The following is a 24,185-nucleotide window of genomic DNA, read 5'->3' as shown; positions in this document are numbered from 1 at the left end:
AGCTGGTGGATGTTAGAGACCTTGCGCTCCTCCACCTGTTTGAGGATGCCCCACAGATGCCCAGTAGGGTTTAGGTCTGGAGACATGCTTGGCCAGTCCATCACCTTTACCCTCAGCTTCTTTAGCAAGGCAGTGGTTATCTTGGAGGTGTGTTTGGGGTCGTTATCATGTTGGAATACTGCCCTGCGGCCCAGTCTCTGAAGGGAGGGGATCATGCTCTGCTTCAGTATGTCACAGTACATGTTGGCATTCATGGTTCCCTCAATGAACTATAGCTCCCCAGTGCTGGCAGCACTTATGCAGCCCCAGACCATGACACTCCCACCACCATGCTTGACTGTAGGCAGGAAATACTTGTCATTGTACTCCTCACCTGGTTGCTGCCACACACGCTAACACCATCTGAACCAAATAACTTATCTTGGTCTCATCAGAGCACAGGAGATGGTTCCAGTAATCCATGTCCTTAGTCTGCTTGTCTTCAGCAAACAAAAATAAAAACAAAAAAATCATGCCCAACAAAAGGCCACCACAGCCATCATTTTATATAATTATAACCTTTAGAAAATATTATGTATACTGTTATCTTCTTCTATAACTCACCACCAGACTGGTCCACCAAACACCCGCTGTCTGTCCTCAGTCCTCCTATCACTCCTGTGTCTTCAGTGCCCACCACCCTAGAAGATCCAGCCTGTCCTGCGTGAGATGGAGTGCGCTGATGTCTGAAGTCATTGTACACACCACGATCACGTGAGGGACGTTCCCCGGAGGAGACGCTCCGCCTCCTCATACTTATCAGTTTGCACTACGGGCGGCAGTGTGAGATGGGGAAATGCCTCCGTAACGCGCGTAACTGATGACATAAAAAACTGTTGTAAAAAAAAAAAAAAATCTTGGGAGTCAGTTTGCTGCCCCTCTCTAAGTGCTGACTGGGTCCAATGGACCCAGTGGGACCCATGGTAGGGCCGGCCCTGGGCACCCTGTTATAGTATTTCACAAGAACATCATACAATCATGATCGCTGACAGGTATATCAGATTAAAAAAAAAAAAAATAATTATAATAATTTTACCAAATTAAACAAATCTCTGGATTAGCCAGATGTGGGATTCCTGCCATCCTGCCACTATATTGCTGCCACCAGCTTAGAGGCCCAGAGCTTCATTGTGTACCCCTTACATAGAAGATGTACCGGCTATTGCAACCCGGACTTTTAGTACAGAGAGTAGATTCAGTACAGTAGATCCTGAGACCCCGGCTCTGATATTGGTGCAGAAAGAAGTATTCTTCACATAGAGGAAGGTGGTAAACCCCAATTCCAGCTAAAATGTGTCTTTGTTTCTGATATAATAGAAAGAGGATCAGACCTTTTTTTATCTTTATATACTGTAAATATATAATTTTAATATATCGCCTCTTCCTCCAAACCACACAGGTCTACTGCATGACGTTGATTCCATGTGGGGTCGAGGACCTCATCGTCCTCCTCATCATCTTCCACCCAGTCTTCACCCCTGCCCTCCTTGTCGGTCTGCACAATTCCGAAAGCCGCAGCAGATGACACCTGTGTTTCGTCATCATCTGAGACGTGCAGCGATGGTCCTCCCATGTACTCATCTTGAAACATAAGTGGTTGGGCATCAGTGCACTTAATCTCTTCCACTTCTGGGGCATGGCTAGGTGGATGGCCCTGGGAAACCCTGCTAACAGAGTCATCAAAAAGCAGAAGAGACTGCTGCATGACTTGGGGCTCAGACTGCTTGGCTGATTTGCAAGGGGGTGAGGTGAAAGACTGATGGACATCGGCTGCAGGTGCCAACTCTGATCTTTCAGCAGGAGACTGGGTGGGAGACAATGTGATGGCACTGGAGGCACTGTCAGCAACCCAATCTACTATCGCCTGTACTTGTTTTGGCCTCAACATTCGTAGAGTCGTATTAGGCCTGACCAAATACCGCTGCAGGTTCTGTCGCCTACTCATACCTGAGGAAGGTGTTTCACCTGTGCGTGTAGCTGGCACAGATCGACCACGTGACCACATCCTCTCCCTGCAACAGGAGCTCCACCAGCAGCACCATGACTGGGGTCATGTCCCTTATTTGATGTTCTCCTCATATTTCTCAAATTTAGGATCTTGCCCTAAATGGGTGTATTTTGAATAGCAGAATAGAACAACAGTATCTAAAGGGTGTATCTCACATGTACAGATACAGACTAGGCCGCAATTTAAGATTTTTCCCCTAAATTTGTGTTTTTTGAATAGCAGAATAGAACAACAGTATCTAAAGGGTGTATCTCACAGCAACATATGCAGCAAACGCTGCAAAATTATTTTTTTGCTCTAAATGGGTGTTTTTTTTGAATAGCAGAATAGGACAACAGTATCTAAAGGGTGTATCTCACAGTAACATATGCAGCAAACGCTGCAAAATTATTTTTTTTTCCCATAAATGGGTGTTTTTTGAATAGCAGAATATAGTATGTAAAGGGTGTATCTCACAATGACAGATGCAGCAAAGGCTGCAATATTAAGTATTTTGCCCAAAAAGGTGTTTTTAAAAACCCAGAAAATTATAGCTATATTTATAGCTTAAAATGCACACTGACTAATGCGGCAGAGGCTCCAGATGGAGGGTATTGACAAAAATGGGTGTTTTTTCAAAGCCTGAAAAATAGGGTAAAATGTTTCGGGTTCGGGTCCAGGTACCAAAAACCCTAAAGTCCGGTATGAGCCCGAACTTTACAGTTCGGGTTCGCTCAACCCTATTCATAAATGTTCAGTGAAGATTTTGAAGGTTTGGGAAAGTGGGTTTCATTGTAGGATCGAATTTGAAGGTAATTGTGTTGTTCTGAGATGGGGGTTCCCTTTAACTCCTGAAATGTATTAAATGAGATAAAAGTATCACCGTTATAGAAGTACGATAGCTTAGTTAATTTGTTCTTTATCCACCATTGAAAAGTATCTGGGGAAAAATAAGCTGATTTAAATCTAGGATCAGAAATACGAGTACAAGTTACTCACTAGGGGGAGAACCTCAGGGGGAATCCAAGATGCAAAAGGACCTGGGGGTCCTAGTAGATGAAAGGGTGAGCAATGGCATGAAATGCCAAGCCGCTGCAAGCAAAGCCAACAGAATACTGGGATGTATAAAAAAGGGGATTCACTCCAGAAATAAAGAGATTATTCTCCCACTCTACAAGACTCTGGTCCGGCCACATCTGGAGTATGCTGTCCAGTTCTGGGCACCGGTCCTCAGGAAGGATGTGCTGGAACTGGAGAGAGTCCAGAGAAGGGCAACAAAAATAATTAGGGGAATGGAGGACATCAGCTATGAGGAAAGTCTACAAGCACTGAACTTTAGAGTTGAGCAAACACCTGGATGTCCAGGTTCGGCGGGTTCGGCCGAAATTGAAAAAAAGTCTGGGTTCATGACCCAAGCTTAACCCGAACTTTACCCCGATCCTGAACCCCATTGAAGTCAATGGTGACCCGAACTTTTGAGCACTAAAATGCCTCTAAAACACACATGGAAAGGGCTAGAGGGCTGTAAACGGCAGCAAAATCATCTTAAGAGCATGGCAAGTGCTCTGCAAACAAATGTGGATAGGGAAATAACTTAAAATAACATAAAAAACATCAAAATAAAAAAAAATCATCTTGATCTAGGAGGACGAGGCCCATATGGAGTAGGAGGTTGAGGTGGCGGTGGATGTGGCGGTGTAGGTGGAAGCGGCGGTGGAGGACGAGGTAGCCAACACTGGTTTTTGTTTTTAATTTTAAATTTCTTTTTAAATTCGGGTACACCCCAAAAGAGTGAGAAAGATCAAAAATAGAACAATGGCTGGGTAAGGTCGGTATCCATCGCTATTCTGCACAAGGTACAGACAAGTCCCGTGGGATCCATGCCTGGTTCATTTTAATGAACGTGAGCTTGTCCACATTGTCTCTGGACAGGCGGCTGCGCTTGTCTGTGATAACGCCCCCAGCCGTGCTAAATACCCGTTCAGATAATACACTGGCTGCAGGGCACGCCAGCACCTCCAAGGCGTAAAGGGCAAGCTCAGGCCATGTGCCCAATTTGGAGACCCAGAAGTTGAAGGGGGCAGACCCCTCATTCACTACATGTAGGCGTGTGCACACATACTGCTCCACCATGTTGGTAAAATGCTGCCTCCTGCTAAGACGTTCCATATGAGCTGCTGGTGCTGCTGTTTGTTGTGGCGTGCTGACAAAGCTTTTCCACATTTCGGCCATGCTAACCCTGCCTTCTGAGGTGCTGGCGGTGCCCTGGTTGCGTTGGCGACCTCTTCCTCCTCCTCCTCCTCTGCCTTGGCCTTGTGATTCCACTGTGGCCCCGCTGTCAGGTGGGAATGCCAGCAGCATCGCGTCTACCAGCGTGCGCTTGTACTCGCGCATCTTGCGATCGCGCTCCAGTGAGGGAATTAAGGACGGTACGTTGTCCTTGTAACGGGGATCCAGCAGGGTGGTCACCCAGTAATCAGCACAAGTTAGAATGTGGGCAACTCGGCGGTCGTTGTGGAGACACTGCAGCATGTAATCGCTCATGTGTGCCAGGCTGCCCAGAGGCAACGAAAGGCTGTCCTCTGTGGGAGGTGTATCGTCCATGTCCTCTGTATCCCCCCAGCCACGCACCAGTGATGGCCATGAGCTGGCCTGGGTGCCACCCTGCTGTGAACATGGTTCCATCTCCTCCTCCATCTCCTCATCATTCTCCAGAACTGTGCCCCTCCTGTGCAATGCAAGTTCTGCCTGCTTCTCCTCCCTATCTGCTGGTCTGTCTCTCCCTCTGAACTCCCCTCCTCTTCCTCTCTTGTGGGCACCCACGTGACGTCCATAGACACGTCATCATCCACGTCACCTTCCCCACCACTAACATTTGAGATCTCAGAGTAGGCAGCAACAGCGGGGACCAACCTCCTTGGGCTGGTCTGGGTACTGGCATCAGACTGCTGAGTGGCGGCTGTTGCTACCTCCTCTTCCTGATCCGATGCCAACAATGGCTGCGCATCGCAAATGTCTTGTGATGGATCGGAAAATTATTCCAGTGACTCAAGCGGAGGGTATGTGGTGGTGGTGGTGTGTTTGGGGGTGCACACAGCAGAGAGTGAAGAGGGTGCAGATAGAGAGGATGAGGAGGGTGTAGAAGAGGAAGGCTGAGTGAGCCACTCAACCAAGTCTGGTGCCTGTTTGGCTGAATTTGCACTGCACAGACATCGTATGTAATTTTAGGAGCAGTGCGCTCCAAATTACATGCGATCTCTGTGATCGCATCAGTGATTCGCATCAGTGTGACTTGGCACTTAGTGCCGGTTCACACTGATGGGATCACAGAGATCGCATGTAATTTGGAGCGCACTGCTCCCAAAATTACATACGATGTCTGTGCAGTGCAAATTCAGCCATACCATTTGTATGGCTGAATTAGCACCGCAATCACAGTGAACACGGACAGGACCCTATTTTTGGTCCGCGGCAGAATCGGATTGCATGGTGGTTCACACCAGTGGGATCCGATTCTGTGCGAACTGTCAGATCGCACTGTGATATGCGATCTGAGCTGGGGGTGTCATTAACTTTGAATTGATACCCCCAGCGTATCGCATATGGCAGTGTGAACTGCCTGTGCTGCGAATGAGATGCGGGAACACGCAGATATATTCGCAGTGTTCCCGCATTGCATCAGTGTGAACCGACACTGACAGTCTGTCCCCGCTCCCCACAGCAAACCTCTCACTACACTGACAAAAGAGACAATATAGATAGTACACCTATACCAAATACCAGTCCTTAAAAGGACTTTTGTGGACCTATAACAGAGCGATTTGTGTCACTGACAATCTGTCCCTGGTGCACACAGCCAACCTCTCCCTACACTGACAGAAACTAGAATGTAAAATGGCCGCCAGCTCAGGTCTATTTATAGGGTAGGGGGACTGTCCATGTGCTGAAATGTCTCAATTGGCTGTCCTGTACCACCTGATGGATGTGTCATGGGTCAAAGTTCTCCCCAATGTAAACTAATATGGCCGCCGCGAACAACGCCATGTGTTTGCATGATTGGCAGACATCGAACGAGGAAAGTTTGCCACGAACCGACCGCCGGGCAAACCGCAAGGCCATCTCTAGTCTCTATATATTGGAGCGGTGTTTCTCAACCGTTTTTCAGTCAAGGCATCCTTTAAAATTATAGATAATGTCAAGGCACCCTCTAAAATTATGGACATGGCGAGGCATGCCAATCTAAAATGTAAAAAATTATTCTAATAGTTTTACATAAGACACCAACATCTACACATGTAGGACACCCAACGTTTCAGGTGATTTATTCTTCCAAATCCAATACACTTTTCCACATTGGTACTGACTAGTATTCCAATGTTTCTCTTCTCCCTCAGTTTTCTACATCACTCAGATAATGTGACCCCCAGTGCTGGCAGAGAAGGGCAGTGGAGGGCCATTGGTTGTTGGGACACCGGCTGCTAGAAGGTGGTAATGGTGCACAATTAAAACCTGTGGCTTTGTGTCACTAAAAGGCAGGCTTCATCCATCTGCTGGTTTGTATACAACTTTGGGGCAATTTATAAGCATTTTGCCAAGGCACCCCTGAAGAAACCTCAAGGCACCCCCGGGGGGCCTGGACACTCTGGTTGAAAAAGGCTGTATTGGAGGACCCCTTTGAACACCAGCTTTGATGACAATCACAGCATAGGTCGATAGGAGGGGGAATATAGACACGCCCTCAACATGGAAGAGAGGCCGCAGCATACAGGTACGTCGCCTGGTCTGAAGCTGCCGCTCACCCGCAGTACAACTACTGTGAGCCGGTGCCAAGTGGTTATCAATACAGCAAAACTCACTGAAAGCTCTACAAACCCTGCCATGGACGTCCTACTAAGAAATGATGATGGTAATGATCATAACTATGTTGTATTATTAACCACTTGCCGCCCGCCCACCATCCAATGACGGCGGAGCGGTGCGGCTCTCGTTCTGGGACCCCGTCATATGACGGTGCACCAGAACGGACTCTCCTGCGCACCCGCAGGGGCGCACAGTGCGGCGATCATGGCTAGGACACGGCACAACAACTACTGTAAAATAAAAAAAACATGCCCAAAAGCCCCCCAACCAATGCCCTTCAGTACCCACAGTGCCCACCATCAGTGCCCACAGTGCCCACAAACAGTGCCCATAGTGCTACCAGTTAGTGCCCATCAGTGCCTGCTCATCTGTGCTGCCCCTCAGTGTCCATCAGTGCCGCCCGTCAGTGCCCATCAGTGCTGCCCATCACTGCTGCCCGCCAGTGCCCATCAGTGCCGTCCATCAGTGCCCATCAGTGCCACCCGTCCGTGCTCATCTGTCCCACCTCTTAGTGCCCATCAGTGCCACCGATCAGTGCCACCTATCAGTGCCCATCAGTGCGGCATATTAGTCCCTCCTCATCATACCCACCTTATCAATGCCCATAAGTGCCACCTCATCAGTGCCCATAAGTGTCACCTCATCAGTGCCCATCAGTGCAGCCTTTCAGTGCCCATCAGTGCCACCTCTAAGTGCCCATAAGTGCCGCCTTTCAGTGCCCATCAGTGCCACCTATCAGTGCCCATTAGTGCAGCATATTAGTACCTCCTCATCATACCCACCTCATCAGTGCCCATAGATGCCACCTCATCAGTGCTAATCAGTGCAGCCTATCAGTGCCCATCAGTGCCGCCTCATCAGCGCAGATCAGTGAAGGAGAAAAATTACTTATTTTCAAAATGTATTCACAGAAAATAAAAAAGAAAACTTTTTATTTTTTTCAAAGTTTTCTGTCATTTTTCTTTTTTTGGTAAGAAATAATAAAACCCAGCGATGATTAAATACCACCAAAAGAAAGCTCTATTTGTGTGAAACAAATGATAAAAATGTCATATGGGTACAGTGTAGCATGACTGCGCAATTGCCATTCAAAGTGTGACAGCGCTGAAAGCTGAGAATTGCCCTGGGCAGGAAGGGGGTGAAAGGGCCCAGTATTGAAGTGGTTAAACCATACTGGTCAGTAAAGGTTGGTCCTGCTAGTGGCGGGACAAGGTCATCCAATGCCCAGGGCAAAGAAGCCAAACTGCGCCCCCCCCCCCTTTATTATGTGCAATATTAGGGGATGCCACCCCCCAGCAGTCACCTTCTTATCAAAATGCCTTGTATCAGAATGCGCTCACTGGTGCCCCTATCCATACAGTAAACCGCTGCGCCCAGGGCAATGGTCCCACCTGCCCACCCCTTGTCCCGGGCCAGGTCTTGTGTACTTTATAATAGATGGCAGATTTAACTCCCGATAGCGCCTTGTCTATGAAACACCCGCATGCTTCTTTCAGAAGTAACATACGTTGTTGTTATTTTTATTTATTGAAAGCAGTTTTGTAATAATGAAATAAGTTTGTATTCTTCTCCATGCTCAGGATCATCAGCACACCGGCTTCCCACAATGCCGGTTATTCATCTTTTAGGTCTGCATTTCTTTCTTACAGAAACAAAACAATTCAAAAAGTGACGCAGTGGGGTGACTCAAACGTACAAACAATGTATCGTTCTGTTACCATGGATACTAGAAGCCATGAAAACACAGCAACTGTAAAAAAAGTATTCTTTTCTTTTACAGAAGATTGTGTTTAAGGTCCAGTTCACACTATGAATCGTCTATGAATCGCAGAGGAGACGCACCGCATTCTTATGCAATTTACATGTGATCCAGAGCGCTGCAATTTGAGCACATTCATTTTGAGATCGCATCACACCAAAGTAGAGTCTGCACTACTTAGGAAACACACTGCAACCGGATCGCATATTAGTTTTGTACCATGCGATACACTGCATGCCCTTGAAAACGTCAATTGCTCACGAAACACATAGGGAGGAGTTGGAGACATGTGACATCATCGCGTATCGGGATGCGGCGGCCATCTTGCTTGTTAGGAACGATCAAATGTTTATACAGACATGCAAATTTTACACAATTTAAACATAAGTGGTACTCTTTTTAATTAACCATTTGCCTACAGTGCACTTTCACCCCCTTCCTGCCCAGACCGATTTTCAGCTTTCAGCGCTCTCACACTTTGACTGAGAATTACTCAGTCATGCAACACTGTACCCATACAAAAATTGTGTCCTTTTTTTCACACAAATAGAGCTTTCTTTTGATGGTATTTGATCAATACTGGGTTTTTTATTTTTTGTGCTATAAATAAAAAAAGACTAAAAATATCGTGAAAAAACGCATTTTTCTTTTTTTCTGTCATAAAATTTTGCAAATTAGTAATTTTTCTTCACAAATTTTGGCCAAAATTTATACTGCTACTTATCTTTGGTAAAAATAACCCAAGTGAGTGTATATTATTTGGTCTTTGTGAAAGTTATAGAGTCCACAAGCTATGGTGCGAATCATTGAAAATTGATCACACTTGATCACACCTGATGTACTGAAGGCCTATCTCATTTCTTGAGACACTAAAAAGTCAGGAAAGTACAAATACCCCCCAAATGACCCCTTTTTGGAAAGAAGACATTCCAAGGTATTTAATAAGGGGCATGGTGAGTTTTTTGAAGTTGTCATTTTTTCCCACAACTCTTTGCAAAATGAAGATTTTTTTTTTATTTTTTTTTTTTTTTTACAAATTGCCATATTAACAGGTTATTTCTCTCACACAGCACATGTATACTTGCAACTACACCCCAAAACACATTCTACTACTCCTCCTGAGTATGGCAATACCACATGTGTGAGACTTTTTCACAGCCTGGCCACATACAGAGGCCTAACATTCAAGTAGCCCCGTCCGGCATTCTAGGAGCACAAATTACACATATAATTTCCTGACAACCTATCGCACTTTTGAAGGCCCTGGAGCACCAGGACAATGGAAACCCCCATAAAATGACCCCATTTTGGAAAGCAAACAGCCCAACGTATAATTTTTGAGGCATAATGAGTCTTTTGAATATGTCATTTTTTTCCACAAGTTTTTGGAAAATGTGGAAAGAAAATGAAAACACATTTTTTTTTACACAAAGCTGTCCATTTATGCAATATTTCTAACACATAGCATGTACATAGCAAAACTTGCACCCCAAAATACATTCTGCTATTCCTCCTGAGTATGGCGATACCACATGTGTAACACTTTTTCACAGCCTGGCCACATACAGAGGCCTAACATCCAAGTAGCGCTTTACACAAAGTTGTCCATTTATCCACTTTAAGACTGGGCCTATTTTTGACACTTGGTTTTTACAAGCTAAAATCATTTTTTTTGCTAGAAAATTACTTGGAACCCCCAAACATTATATATTTTTTTTTAGCAGAGACCCTAGAGAATAAAATGGAGATCGTTGCAATATTTTTTATCACACCATATTTGCGCAGCAGTCTTCCAGATGCGATTTTTTTGAAAAAAATTCACTTTTTTGAACTAAAAAATAAGAAAACAGTAAATTTAGCACAATTTTTTTCCATAATGTGAAAGATAATGTTACGCCGAGTAATTAGATACCCAACATGTCATGCTTCAAAATTGCGCATGCTCACAGAATGGCGCCAAACATTGGTAATTAAAAATCCCCATAGGCAACATTTTAAAAATTTCTGCAGGTTACTAGCTTAGAGTTACAGAGGAGGTCTACGGCTCAAATTATTGCTCTCGCTCTAACGATCGCGGCGATACCTCACATGTATGGTTTGAACACCGTTTACATATGTGGGCGGGACTTGCGTATGCGTTTGCTTCTGCGCGCGAGCTAACGGGGACAGGGCGCTTTAATTTATTTATTTTTTTTTTTTTCCTATTTATTTTATTTATTATTTTTTTATTTTTACACAGTTTAAAAAAAAAAAATGTTTTGATCATTTTTATTCCTATTACAAGGAATGTAAACATCCCTTGTAATAGAAATAGGCATGACAGGTCCTCTTTATTGTGAGATCTGGGGTCAAAAAGACCTCACACCTCACATCTACACTAAAAAAGAAAAGAAAAAAAAAAAATTGTTGAAAGAGGAAAAAAAAAAAAGAAAAAAAAAAAGCGGTCCTTTAAACCGGTTGCTAGGCAACGTCTTTTGACGTAGCTCCGGTCCTCCAAGACCATAGAGTTGAGTGAGGGCCATCTTGCCCTCACTCGACTTCCTGTCTCTGAGGATCCGGGACCGGATAGTTTTCCCCGCTGCCGGCGGGTCCGGTAAGCTGGGAAAATGTCTGGGACGCGGCAGGAGGGGGGGGGCACCTCTTCCCCTGCACCGTAAGGGTAATTCCGCGGCGAATCCGCCACTGGGACCACCCTTATCTGAAAGCCGACCGCCCGCCGTTTCAAAAAATACCGGGGTTATGGGGGCTATCTGCTGCCATAACCCCAGTATCTCGCTTTTAATGGCCGACGCATATAGTCGTTAGGCGGTCAGTAAGTGATTGCATGCATATGGCAAACAGGTGACGATGACTGATGGGGTGACAGGTGACGATGACTGATGGGGTGACAGGTGACAATGACTGATGGTGTGACAGGTGACAATGACTTATGGGGTGACAGGTGATGATGACTGATGGGGTGACAGGTGATGATGACTGATGAGGTGACAGGTGACGATGATTGATGAGGTGACAAGTGACGATAATTGATGGGGTGACAGATGACAATCACTGACGGGGTGACAGGTGACGATGATTGATGGGGTGACAAGTGACGATCACTGATGGGGTGTCAAGTGACGATCACTGATGGGGTGTCAAGTGACGATGATTGATAGGGTGACAGATGACGATGACTGATGGGGTGACAGGTGACAATGACTGATGGGGTGACAGGTGACGGTGATTGATGGGGTGACAGGTGACAGGCGATGGTCACTGATGGGTGACAGGTGACGGGCGATGGTGCACGGCGGTACTGATGGCAGTCTCTGGTGACCGGTGAACTTTAGGCTACATTCACATGTGAGCGTAGCGATCATGGGCAGAATCACTGCGATTCTGCCCGTGATCCAGAAATCATTGCAAATTGCGGGGCGCCGATTTGCAATAGCACCCCAAACGCTGTGCGATGTTGCTGCGATTTCCGCCTGCCGAATCGCGGTAACATCGCGCAAACAACGCATGACGCCCCAAAGAAGCTCTTGTACCTTTTTTGGGCGTCATGCGATGTTTGCGCGATGTTACCGCGATTCGGCAGGCGGAAATGGCGGCAACATTGCACAGCGTTTGGGGTGCTATTGCAAATCACGGGCAACGCACAGGCGTCCCGCAATTTGCAATGATTTCTGGATTGCGGGCAGAATCGCGGTGATTCTGCCCGCGATCGCTGCGCTCACATGTGAACGTTATGGGTATCAATTTCTGGGCACTGATGAGGTGACTGTTGGGTGACAGGTGACATTGGGGGGGGCTGAGGACTGTGTGGGGACCTTTATTTGTGTGATTTTACTTTTGCAGGTACACAGAGCAGTAACTCACTGTTTCTAGCTCTTCTCCCCTCATACTGGAAACTGTATGAGGAGAGAAGAGCTAGTAACACTGAGTTACTGCTCTTTGTTTACATTTTCTGATCGGCTGTGAATGGATTCACAGCCGATCACTTAGTAAACAGTCACTGTCAGTGACTGTTTACTACTGCCGGTGACAGCTGTGTTCCTACGGAACACAGTGCCACCGACATGACCGCGCTGCGCGCTCCCGATCGCGCATGCGCGGTCATCTCCCGGCCGCCTCCATTGTGATCGGCTGTGTCATTGGAACACAGCCGATCACGTGGGAAACAGCCACGCCCAGTGGCTGTTTCCCCCCTGCCGGTGACGGGGGGTGTCCCGGGGACACCCCGACACCGGCAGTGCACGGCGGCGCGCCCGCGATCGCGCGCCTGCCGTGCATTTACTGGGTCACGTCATATGACGTCCGCCCAGGATAATAGCCGCACCGTCCCGCCGTCATATGACGGCGGGCGGGCGGGCGGTAAGTGGTTAATAAACATGAGTGGGATTTCTAAACCATAAAGAGTGTTTCTCTTGTATCGTTATGAATTTGAGGTGGCCTTGGTGGAGACATCTGAGAGTCCCAGAAGTGGATTGGAGACCTTACTGGATAGCTTCCCACTGCATTTTTGACCTTTGTTATGAGGGTCTATACTAGGGGTCGACCGATTATCGGCAAAGTCGATATATCGAGGAACGATATGCACTTTCCCCGATATATCGGAATCGGCCCCTGAGGTTACCGATTTTGCTGATATTTCGGGAAAGTGCTGTACCGGAGTGATGCCTGCAGCTAGAGGCATCACCCCGGTACCGGCGTCCATAGCCGACGGTCGGCTGTCTCGTAATAACAACCGATGCTGCTGAGAAGCTGCTCGGCTGTCATTACAAGGAGCGGGAGGGGACGTCCCCCCCTGCCGCCTTCCGTGGCTCGTCCGGGTCTCTCGTCCAACCGGGAGACCCAGGCATCCTACCTGCACAGCCACTGAAGACCCAATCAAAGCCGCATTCGGCTGTTTGGGTCTCCATGCAAAAACCCAGAAGTGATGTCATGACATCACTTCCGGGTACTGTCTGGTGCCAGATTAAAAAAGATTACAGCCAAACTTGGCATTTTGAATGCTTTTAAGTGCAGAGGAGGGGTTTGGGGTCTTTTAGACCCCCAGATCCCTCCACAACAGTACCTGTAAAAAAAAAAAAAAAAATAATAATAATTTTTTTTTTAACCACTTTACGTCTGCCTGCAGTAATATTACTGCGGCAAAGTTGCTCATTATCGTCTGACGACGTAGTACTACATCGTCAGACATTCCCCTTTCTCGGCGGCGCATGCGCGCAGCCGGAGGCTCGCTCCCGCTGTGTTCAGTCACAGCGGGAGTCGGGCCAGGGGAGGAGCAGCGGCGATCGCCACTGCTCTGCCCCGATCGTTGGGGATCTAGTGTGGAGATCCGCCTGCTTGTGTAAACAAAGCGGGTGGATCTCCTAAGTGACAGGCAGGGTCAGATTGCAGGGTTCAGCATAGCTCAACATGCAATCTGTCCTTCTGTCACTCAGTCCCCTCCCCCCACACGTCAGTAAGCACCAGGCATACATTAACCCCTCCCTCTCCAATAAAATTAACCCCTTCCATGCCAGTGCCATTTTTACAGTAACAGTGCATATCTATAGCACTGATTACTGTAGTAATGTCACTGGTACCCCCAAAAGTGTCAAAAATGTCAGTCAAGGGTCCGATCTGTCCGCCGCAATGTCGCAGTCCCGCAAAAAAAATCGCAGATCGCCGCCATTACGCGTTAAAAAAAAACCACCAAAAATGACAGAAATCTTTCCCTTTGTTAGTAAACGCAATAACTTTTGTGCAAACCAATCAAAATACGCTTATTGTGATTTTTTTTACCAAACATATGTAGCAGAAAACAAATTGGCCAAAAATTTAAAAAAATTTAGATTTTTAAATTTTTTGGGGGGAATTTCATATAAAAAAATGTTAAAAATATTGTTATTTTTTTAAAATGTATGCTCTTTTTTTGTTTATAGCGCAAAAAGTAAAAATTGCACAGGTGATCAAATACCAGCAAAAGAAATCTCTGTTTGTGGGAAAAAAAGGACATAAATTTCGTTTGGGTACGGCGTCGCACGACCGCGCAATTGTCAGTTAAAGTCACACAGCGCAGAATCGCAAAAAGTGGCCTGGACGTAAGACAGCAAAATCCTCCGGTGGTAAAGTGGTTAATTGTCCGAAAATATCGACAGATATTGGCCGATACCGATATGCGATGACCAAAATATTGGTATTGGCAATAAAAAAATGATATCGGTCGATCACTTGTCTATAGTGAATGGTAAGAGGCAGTGTGAACGGGTGTTGGTGGTTTCTTCACATTTGGAGTACTCTGACACACTACAGTAATACTCCCTTCTCTGAAAACTACTGCGGACTCCTGCTTATATGGATTATCATTTCTAAACACACTGCATTTGCAAACAGTGTTTGGGGTGAGGTTAACACTGCAGTGAAACTTGCTGCAGATTGCAAGGGCAGTGCATTTTAAATGCAGTGCAGGAAACACACATTGAATATGTAAAGGTGCCTACAATAGCTTAATGTGTCTGCCTGTGTAAGCATTTACTTCCCCAGGCTGTGCTCCGTTTCTCATGTTAGTTGAGCCAGCCAGGTGCTAAATGGTACAACGCCTTCATGTTCTAAACCGTGTGAGGTAACCAGGCTGTAAGGGTTCATGTTTTTCCCTCTGTTTTCAGCTTTGTTACCACCCCCTGCAGGTCGACCAACATAAAAGGGTCTCCCTCCAAGCCCCTGGAGTTCTGCCTGGGGAAATCCTGCCAAAATTGTAGCTGAATACTCTGTTGGAGTGATCACCCCCTTTGGGTGGGGTGATGGGAGCCTAATTGGGATTCCTGGAGGGTGTCCAAGGCCTGTGGACCTTGTGGACTTGTAGCTGTTAAAGAGGTTGTAAACCTCAGAAAACAAATGAAAAAATAAAAACCTGAAAGACAAAGGCATAATGAGCTAGTATGCTAGTAGAAGGAAGCCCCAGCAGTGCCGCTCTCTCACCTGTAACACTGCAAACATTTTCAGCCGTCCTACTTCCTGGTTCGCGTCCTCCGACCACTCCGGCCACAAGGCTCTGAAGGAACGACACAGGTGGCCGTTCCTTCAGAGTGCATGCACTCAATGTTCCCCCTAAAGTGCGCGCATGCGCGGACGCGCAGTGAAATTTATGGTCCCGCGCAAGCAGCTATGTAGACCGCGCACCTATTTAGACAGCACAGAAGTGGCGGCTGGGGAGCAGAGCGTGCGCCCCGAGAGCACGCCCATTGTGTGACAATAGCGAATGAAAATTCGCTATTGTCACACGGATCCTTCTCCTGGCCAATCAGGGAGCGGGTCCTCCCGCTTCCTGATTGGCCGAAAGGCCAACTTCATGCCATTGGCCGAGGAGGAGGCGCCGGGACTCGGGAGGACGGAGACGCGGAAGCCGGGGACTGAAGAGTGACCGGACCGTCCTTGAGGTAAGTGCACTGGGGGGGGGGGGGGGTGCTCGCGGGGGCCAAGTCACTCACGGCTGGTGGTCAAACACCAGAAGAACCAACTCGGTCAGGAGGCATCGCTGGAAGTGCTGGGGAGAGCGGAGGATCACTGCCAACATACCCAGGGAAATCAGAGCTCTCGCTTAGAACGTCCTACTCACTCCATGCAGGTCAGGCAATGCCACGCCCCCCTCATATTTTTACAGTACTGTAATGTAGCCCAATTAATATTATTTTAAACAAAAACAGTTCCACAATAGACGAGGTAGCCTACCCCTATTAAGGGGCCAGATGGCATTTCATGCTGTGACTTGTAGTTCCACAATAGCTGAGGTTCCCTTCCCCTAGTATAGGGCTAGCTGGCAAGTCATGCTGTGACATGTATTCCACAATAGCTGAGGAAGCCTCCCCCTAGTATAGGACCAGCTGGCAGGTAATGCTGTGATTTTTAGTTCCACAACAGCCTAGGTAGCCTGCCCCTGGTAAAGGGCCAGCTGGCAGGTTAAGCTGTGACTTGTAGTTCTACAATAAATGAGGCTGCCTACCCTAAGTATGGGGCCAGCTGGTAAGTCATGCTGTGACTTGTACTTCCATAATGGCTGACGTAGCCTACCCCTGTATAGGACCAGCTGCTAGGTTATGCTGTGACCTGTAGTTCCACAATGGCTGAGGTAGCCCATCCCTGCTATAGGACCAGCTGGCATGCTGTGACTTGTAGTTCCATGGCAGTGGGCTAGTCCAGCAATGAGTGTCACCTATTGAACATTTATTATTACTATTACCTTTAGACTGAGCAATTTCTTTAAAAATCATATATTGTCACAAAAAGTGCATGTTGCCATTAACTATGGGCTATATAGTTTGATAGAATATTAGTAAATCGTATTAACTGTTCAACCAATTTTACAGTATACTATACTGTAAAATTGGTTGTGAACAGTTAATACGATTTACTAATATTCTATCAAACTATATAGCCCATAGTTAATGGCAACATGCACTTTTTGTGACAATATACAATTTTTGATGAAATTGCTCAATCTAAAGGTTTGCGCTCAGAAATTTTTTTATTTGCTCAGCACAGTAAAAAATTAGAGGGAACATTGCATGCACTGATGACGTCATCGGCTGCATGCAATGTAAATATCTCCTAAATGGTGTAAGTTTAGGAGATATTTACAGTACCTATAGGTAAGCCTTATTATAGGTTTACCTATAGGCACAAGTCATTGAGGGGGGTTTACAACCTCTTTAATCATAGATTTATTGCCTTTAAGGATTATTGCCAATCATGGACTCTAGGGGGCTTGTACTGCCTTCTGTGGATTAGTGCCTTAATGGACTATTGCCTTCAAAAGGATTGCTTTCTAGACTTGCCTTCTACATTAGGCATGCGCACTCTATGGGATGTTAGCAGAGCTCTGTACAGGAATTATATTGAGACTGCTTTGTGAGAACTGTCCTGTTATCTGCAACTACTTCAGAAAAAAGGTTTTGTTTGCTCTCTTGCTTTGCCAAGTCTGATGTCTCTTAAAGGGGTCTAACACCAAGTGCTGTCCAGAGGAAGTTCCTGTGTCATTTTTTTTAGGACTACAACGTTTGTGTCACATGCAAGGCAGCCAATCAGGAGATGGGTAACTGACAGGGGTGACGGTTCCTCTGGTAGTGGAGGGAGTCATGTGCTTGGCACCTCCACTAGCGGCTGGTTCCCCCACTCTTTGAAACCGGATCCCCAGCACAGAATACCTAGGGACCTGGAGGCAAAAATGAGAGAATATGTAAAGGGGCACCTGGAGAGGAGAGCAAGCACAGAGATTGGAGAGAGAGAGAACTTCCTGTATCCCTTAGCAACCACGGGATGTGTCACTGTGAGAGAGAAGACAGGAACTGCTGGATTGGTGGAGACTGGTACATGTTCAGCAGTACTGGGCTCAAAATGCTGTGCACCTGGGAGTGGTGTCCAATGCCGGGACAAGGTCATCTAGAGCCCAGGGCAACAGGGCAAATTGCGCCCCCCCCCCCCCCCCCCAAGATGTATGAGCATTATGTGTCAAAAATCCCCCTCTCATAAAAATCAAGCACTAATCTGCATGCACACATCTTCCCCCCCCCCCCCTGCTGAAATCCTCTCTCCCCATATGCACCCAGCACAAATCCCCCCCCCCCCCCAAAAAAAATGTCCCCCTCCTAGCACAAATCTTCTACTCCTTAAATGTCCTCTTCGAGCACAATTCCTCTCTCTCCCCTTCCCACTCTAAATCCCCCAACACGAATTCCCCTAGCCCCAACCTGTCCCATCATAGCACAGACCCCCCCCCCCTCCCCCCAAAGTTCCCCTCCTAGCACAAATACCCCCCAATCATCCCAAGTAGCCCAATTCCCCCCCCCCCACACCAAAAAAAGAAGAATAAAAAATTATCCTAGCACAAATCCCTTTCCCTAACTTTTCTAGCACAAACCTCCCACCCCCCAGCACAAGTCCTGTTCCCCCCTCCCAATACAAATCCCCCCACATCAGAGTCTGGCCTCTAATGCAGACATAAAGGAGAAGGTAAGCTGCAGACACTATTGCATGTCCATGACAGACTGTAGCTATAGTTAGGAAATTAGGAATGAATAATGCCTGTTGGGCAGTGAGATGTCTAATTTGAAAATTTTGAACGTTGTCCTTGTCTGGTCTGAAGTTTCTAAAGAAGTAAATAACACACACATAGTTCATTTCCCCTAGTGGATGCTAACACATTGGAGCATGAAATTATTTGTAAGGAATGGAGTAATGTGAAGAAGACACAAACAGTTGCCGAGAATAACGGAAGTGTAGCAAGCAGCCTGTCAGTTGCGTGTTCTTGTTATAGGTGGAATGGCCTCTAGCAATGAGGGGGATGTTGTTGGCACTCTTTCTGCCGGTGGTCTGTCTCCCATAGCAATGGTAGCAGATTGCACTGCAGAGGTTTCCATCCTGTACAGAAGTATGGAAGTTCAGGAATAAAGTTGAGTACTTGGCGGGGTTCAGTAATACTGGGGGGTAGGGGTGGAGAATGCTGGACAGGTAGATGTAGAAAAGGCTCAGCATGTCCCTTCAAAAAACAGATCACAGAAAAGGTGTGCATTGGCACCGGGAGCCGAGAGTTACCTGGAGAACAGCTGCAGTGCCAGTGTACATGGTGTGCATTCATCAAGTGTAGAGGTCCGCCTTAAGGTTGAGTATTTCCCCACGGCAGCCTCAGCCTTGGCTCAGGGAACCTGAAGCTTTTGAAAAAAATGTAGTAAAATAAGAATACAAGTAGTAACTGCTTCTATGACCTACCACCAAGTTTACTGCATTGGATGGACAGCCCTATTGTAAAGTCTTGTGGTGTTTGGTGACCAGTTCTTGATGTTTAGAAGGGGAATATACACTCACCGGCCACTTTATTAGGTACAGCTGTTCAATTTATAAAACAAAGGAATCGTCCAACAAGAACTGCCAACAAAAAAGAAGATTGCTACCACAACGCCACTAAAATAACGCTACCACACTTTACATAGTTTGTGAGGTCGAAAAAAGACATCAGTCCATCCAGTTCAACCTATGATGTGTGTGTGTTTGCTGTTAACCGTACATTGTATACCCCTGTATGTTGTACATTGTATACCCCTGTATGTTGTACATTGTATACCCCTGTATGTTGTACATTGTATACCCCTGTATGTTGTACATTGTATACCCCCTGTATGTTGTACATTGTATACCCCTGTATGTTGTACATTGTATACCCCTGTATGTTGTACATTGTATACCCCCTGTATGTTGTACATTGTATACCCCCTGTATGTTGTACATTGTATACCCCTGTATGTTGTACATTGTATACCCCTGTATGTTGTGGTCTTTAAGGTGCCCATTTAATATTTTTTTTAAACTACTGATGCTCCCTGCTGATACGACTGTTTGTGGAAGAGAATTTCACATCCTTACTGCTCTGACAGTGAAGAACCCCTTCCGTATTTTCAGGTTAAACCGTTTTTCCTCTAGTTTTAGGCCACGTGTCTTATTGTATTCCCTTTCTCTGAATAGTTTGTTCCTTATGCTAGGGTCACCAGTAGAGTATTTGTACATTGATATCATATCCCCCCTCAATCGTCTCTTCTCCAGAGAGAATAAGTTCAGTGCTTGTAGTCTTTCCTCATAGCTGATGTCCTCCATTTCCCTAATTATTTTTGTTGCCCTTCTCTGGACTCTCTCCAGTTCCAGCACATCCTCCCTTTAATATAGTTAGCATATAAAAGAATGATATTATATGATGCTGGCTAACATTAGCAGTAAATAACATATAAAAACACTACATTTCCCATGCAATGAAATTTCAAAATACAGTGCATCAGAAAAAGTCCCAGAATGTTGCAATAATGATTAGGTGAGGTGATTAGTACAAGTGTATAGATGTAACTATATACAATTCCTCTTCGTGACAGCCCTTAGATGTACACACATGATTATGCCGAGCACCCCACCGCGTGAAGGGAAGAGTGATGACCCCCCAAGGGGTGAACACTTACCAGATGCCTGGTAATATAAAGCGTATCAGGCCAATCTCTCAGCCTACTTTATATGAAGGTGTTCCTCAATAACCACAACGGGGGGTAGAGTCCATGTAGTAATAAAGTAAAGGGACCATAGCGTAAAACCATACACACTATGCTTTATTAAATTTATATAAAATTTACACTCACGTGTAAGTTGATGGTGCACGCATAAAAGGAAACTCCTTAGTGCATCGGGTGATCAGTCCGGGCAGCGGAGGATGAGTACGCCGTCCCATGAATAAGTCCTATGTGACGAAACACGTCGGGATGATTGGCTGTACGGCAATGATTGACAACTGACACGCCCCCGTTTGTCTGGACACCCGGAAGCGATGCTGTGGATGTGTGTGTGAGTAACACGCTGCAAGACACAGCTGATGTGCACTCTGTGTATTATGCAGTCCTGTGCATACTCATGCATACTCAACTTATGCATGCATGAAAGGAAACGCCTCAGTGCATCAGGTGATCAGCCCGGGCAGCGGAGGATGAGTACGCTGTCTCAAAAGTGCACATCAGCTGTGTCTTGCAGCGTGTTACTCTCACACACATCCACAGCATCGCTTCCGGGTGTCCAGACAAACGGGGGCTTGTCAGTTGTCAATCATTGCCGTAGAGCCAATCATCCCGACATGTTTCATCACATAGGACTTATTCATGGGACAGCGTACTCGTCCTCCGCTGCCCGGACTGATCACCCGATGCACTAAGGAGTTTCCTTTAATGCTTGCATACTCAACTTACATGTGAGTGTAAATTTTATATGAATTTAATAAAGCATAGTGTGTATGGTTTTACGCTATGGTCCCTTTACTTTCTTACTACATGGACTCTACCCCCCGTTGTGGTTACTGAGGAACACCTTCATATACAGCAGCTGAGAGATTGGCCTGATACGCTTTATATTACCAGGCATCTGGTAAGTGTTCACCCCTTGGGGGGTCATCACCCTTCCCTTCACGCGGTGTGGTGGTCGGCATATGCATGCGTGTACATCTAAGGACTGTCACGAAGAGGAATTGTATATAGTTACATCTATACAGCTGTTCAATTGCTTGGTAACACAAATTGCTAATCAGCCAATCGCATGCCAGAAACTCTGCGTTTAGACGTTGCTGAAGTTCAAACCGAGCATCCGAATGGGGAAGAAAGGGGATGAAGTGACTTTGAACGTGGAATGGTTGTTGGTGGCAGACGGGCCGGTCTGAGTATTTCTGGGGTTTTCACACACAACCATCTCTCGGGATTACAGATAATGGCGGTAAAAAGAGAAAATATCCAGTGAGCGGCAGTTGTGTGGAAGAAAATGCCTTGTTGAGGTCAGAGGAGAATGGGCAGACTGGTTCCAGATAATAGAAAGGCAACAGTAACTCAAATAACCACTCGTTACACCCAAGGTATGCAGAATACCATCTCTGAATGTACAACACATTGAACCTTGAAGCAGATGGGCTACAGCAGCAGAAGACCACATCGGGTGCCACTCCTGTCAGCTAAGAACAAGAAACTGAGGCTACAATTCGCACAGGATCATCAAAATTTGACAACAGAAGTTTGGAAAAACGTTTCCTGGTCTGATGGGACTCGCTTTCAGCTACGACATTCAGATGGGAGGGTCAGAATTTGGCGCATGGATCCATCCTGCCTTGTATCAATGGTTCAGGCTGGTGGGGGTGGTGTGATGGTGTGGGGGAGGGGGATAATGGTTCAGGCTGGTGGTAGTGGTGTAATGGTGTGGGGGAGGTGACGGGGGTAATGGTTCAGGCTGCTGGTGGTGGGGGTGTAATGGTGTGAGGGATAGTTTCTTGGCACACTTTGGACCCCTTAGTACCAACTGAGCATGGTTTAAACACCACAGCCTACCTGAGTATTGTTGCTGACCATTTCCATCCCTTTATGACTACAGTGTCCCCATCTTCTGATGGCTCCTTCCAGCAGGATAATGCACCATGTCAAAAAGCTCCAATAATCTCACCACTGGTTTCTTCACCATGACAATGAGGTCACTGTCCTCCAATGGCCTCCACACTCACCACATCTCATACAGTAGAGCACCTTCGGGATGTGGTGGAAAGGGAGATTGGCATCATGGATTGTGCAGCCAACAAATCTGCAGCAACTGTGTGATGCTATCATGTCACTATGGAGCAAAATCTCTGAGGAATGTTTCTGCACCTTGTATCTATGCCATGAAGAATGAAGGGAAAAGGGGTTCCAACCTGGTACTAGTAAGGTGTACCTAATAAAGTGGCCGTTGAGTGTATATGTTTGGGATAAACTCTGGGATGAGTAATGAGGAGAGCCTAGTACAAAAGTCCTTGTCTCCTAAACGTCTTTTTTTGGAATGGTTATTGGGTAAGAACATCAAATACAGCCAACACGTTTTGGGGGAAAAAAGCATCTCCCTTCCTCAGGGCTTAAGCAGTGGTTGGTATTAGAATCATGGTGGGATGTAATAGAAGACCTTTTTTTGAGGCTTTGATAAAGTCTGTTATCTCTTAACATCACTATGAACTGCTGGTTGGTATTATAATCATGGTGGGGTGTAATAGAATACCTTTTTTGAGGCTTTGATAATGTCTGTAATCTCTTAACAGCAACAGAACTATGAACTGCTGGTTGGTATTAGAATCATGGTGGGATGTAATAGAAGACCTTTTTGAGGCTTTGATAATGTCTGTTATCTCTTAACAGCACTATGAACTGCTGGTTGGTATTAGAATCATGGTGGGATGTAATATGAGGCCTTTTTTGAGGCTATGATAAAGTATTTTATCTCTTAACAGCACAATGAACTGCTGGTTGATATTAGAATCATGGTTGAATGTAATAGAAGACCTTTTTTGAGGCTTTGATAAAGTCTGTTATTTCTTAACAGCACAATGAACTGCTGGTTGATATTAGAATCATGGTTGAATGTAATAGAAGACCTTTTTTGAGGCTTTGATAAAGTCTGTTATTTCTTAACAGCACTATAAACTGCTGGTTGGTATTAGAATCATGGTGGGATGTAATAGAAGACCTTTTTTGAGGCTTTGATAAAGTCGGTTATCTCTTAACAGCAGTATGAACTGCTGGTTGGTATTAGAATCATGGTGGGATGTAATAGAAGACCTTTTTTGAGGCTTGATAAAGTCTGTTATCTCTTAACAGCACTATGAACTGCTGGTTGGTATTAGAATCATGGTGGGATGTAATAGAAGCCTTTTTTTGAGGCTTTTATAAAGTCTGTTATTGTCAGGATTTGAACCTGTGACCAGCCACATCCCAGGCGGTAGCCCTGCTAACTAGGCTACCGACCTCTCTGGACATTCCTCCCTGAACCTTCCTCCCTGAAGCCTATTATTTCAACCTTAGTCTTGCCAAGCCTTGTTCATCACCCTTGATTCCCCAACACCTGGTACTTCCCTATATAAGTCCAGCCCCTTGCACTCCAGCTTGCTGATTATTGAGCTCCTGAGCCTTGATCAAGCTACTTCAAGTTCTCACCTGCTGCTCTTATCTACTACCACAAATCCAACGCTGACCAGGAATTGACTACCGACTACTC

Source organism: Pelophylax lessonae (assembly GCF_965119305.1).
Source record: "Pelophylax lessonae genome assembly, chromosome: 4".
Lineage (NCBI taxonomy): Eukaryota > Metazoa > Chordata > Amphibia > Anura > Ranidae > Pelophylax > Pelophylax lessonae.
The sequence above is the reverse complement of the archived record's forward strand: the minus strand, read 5'-3'. Positions refer to the sequence as shown.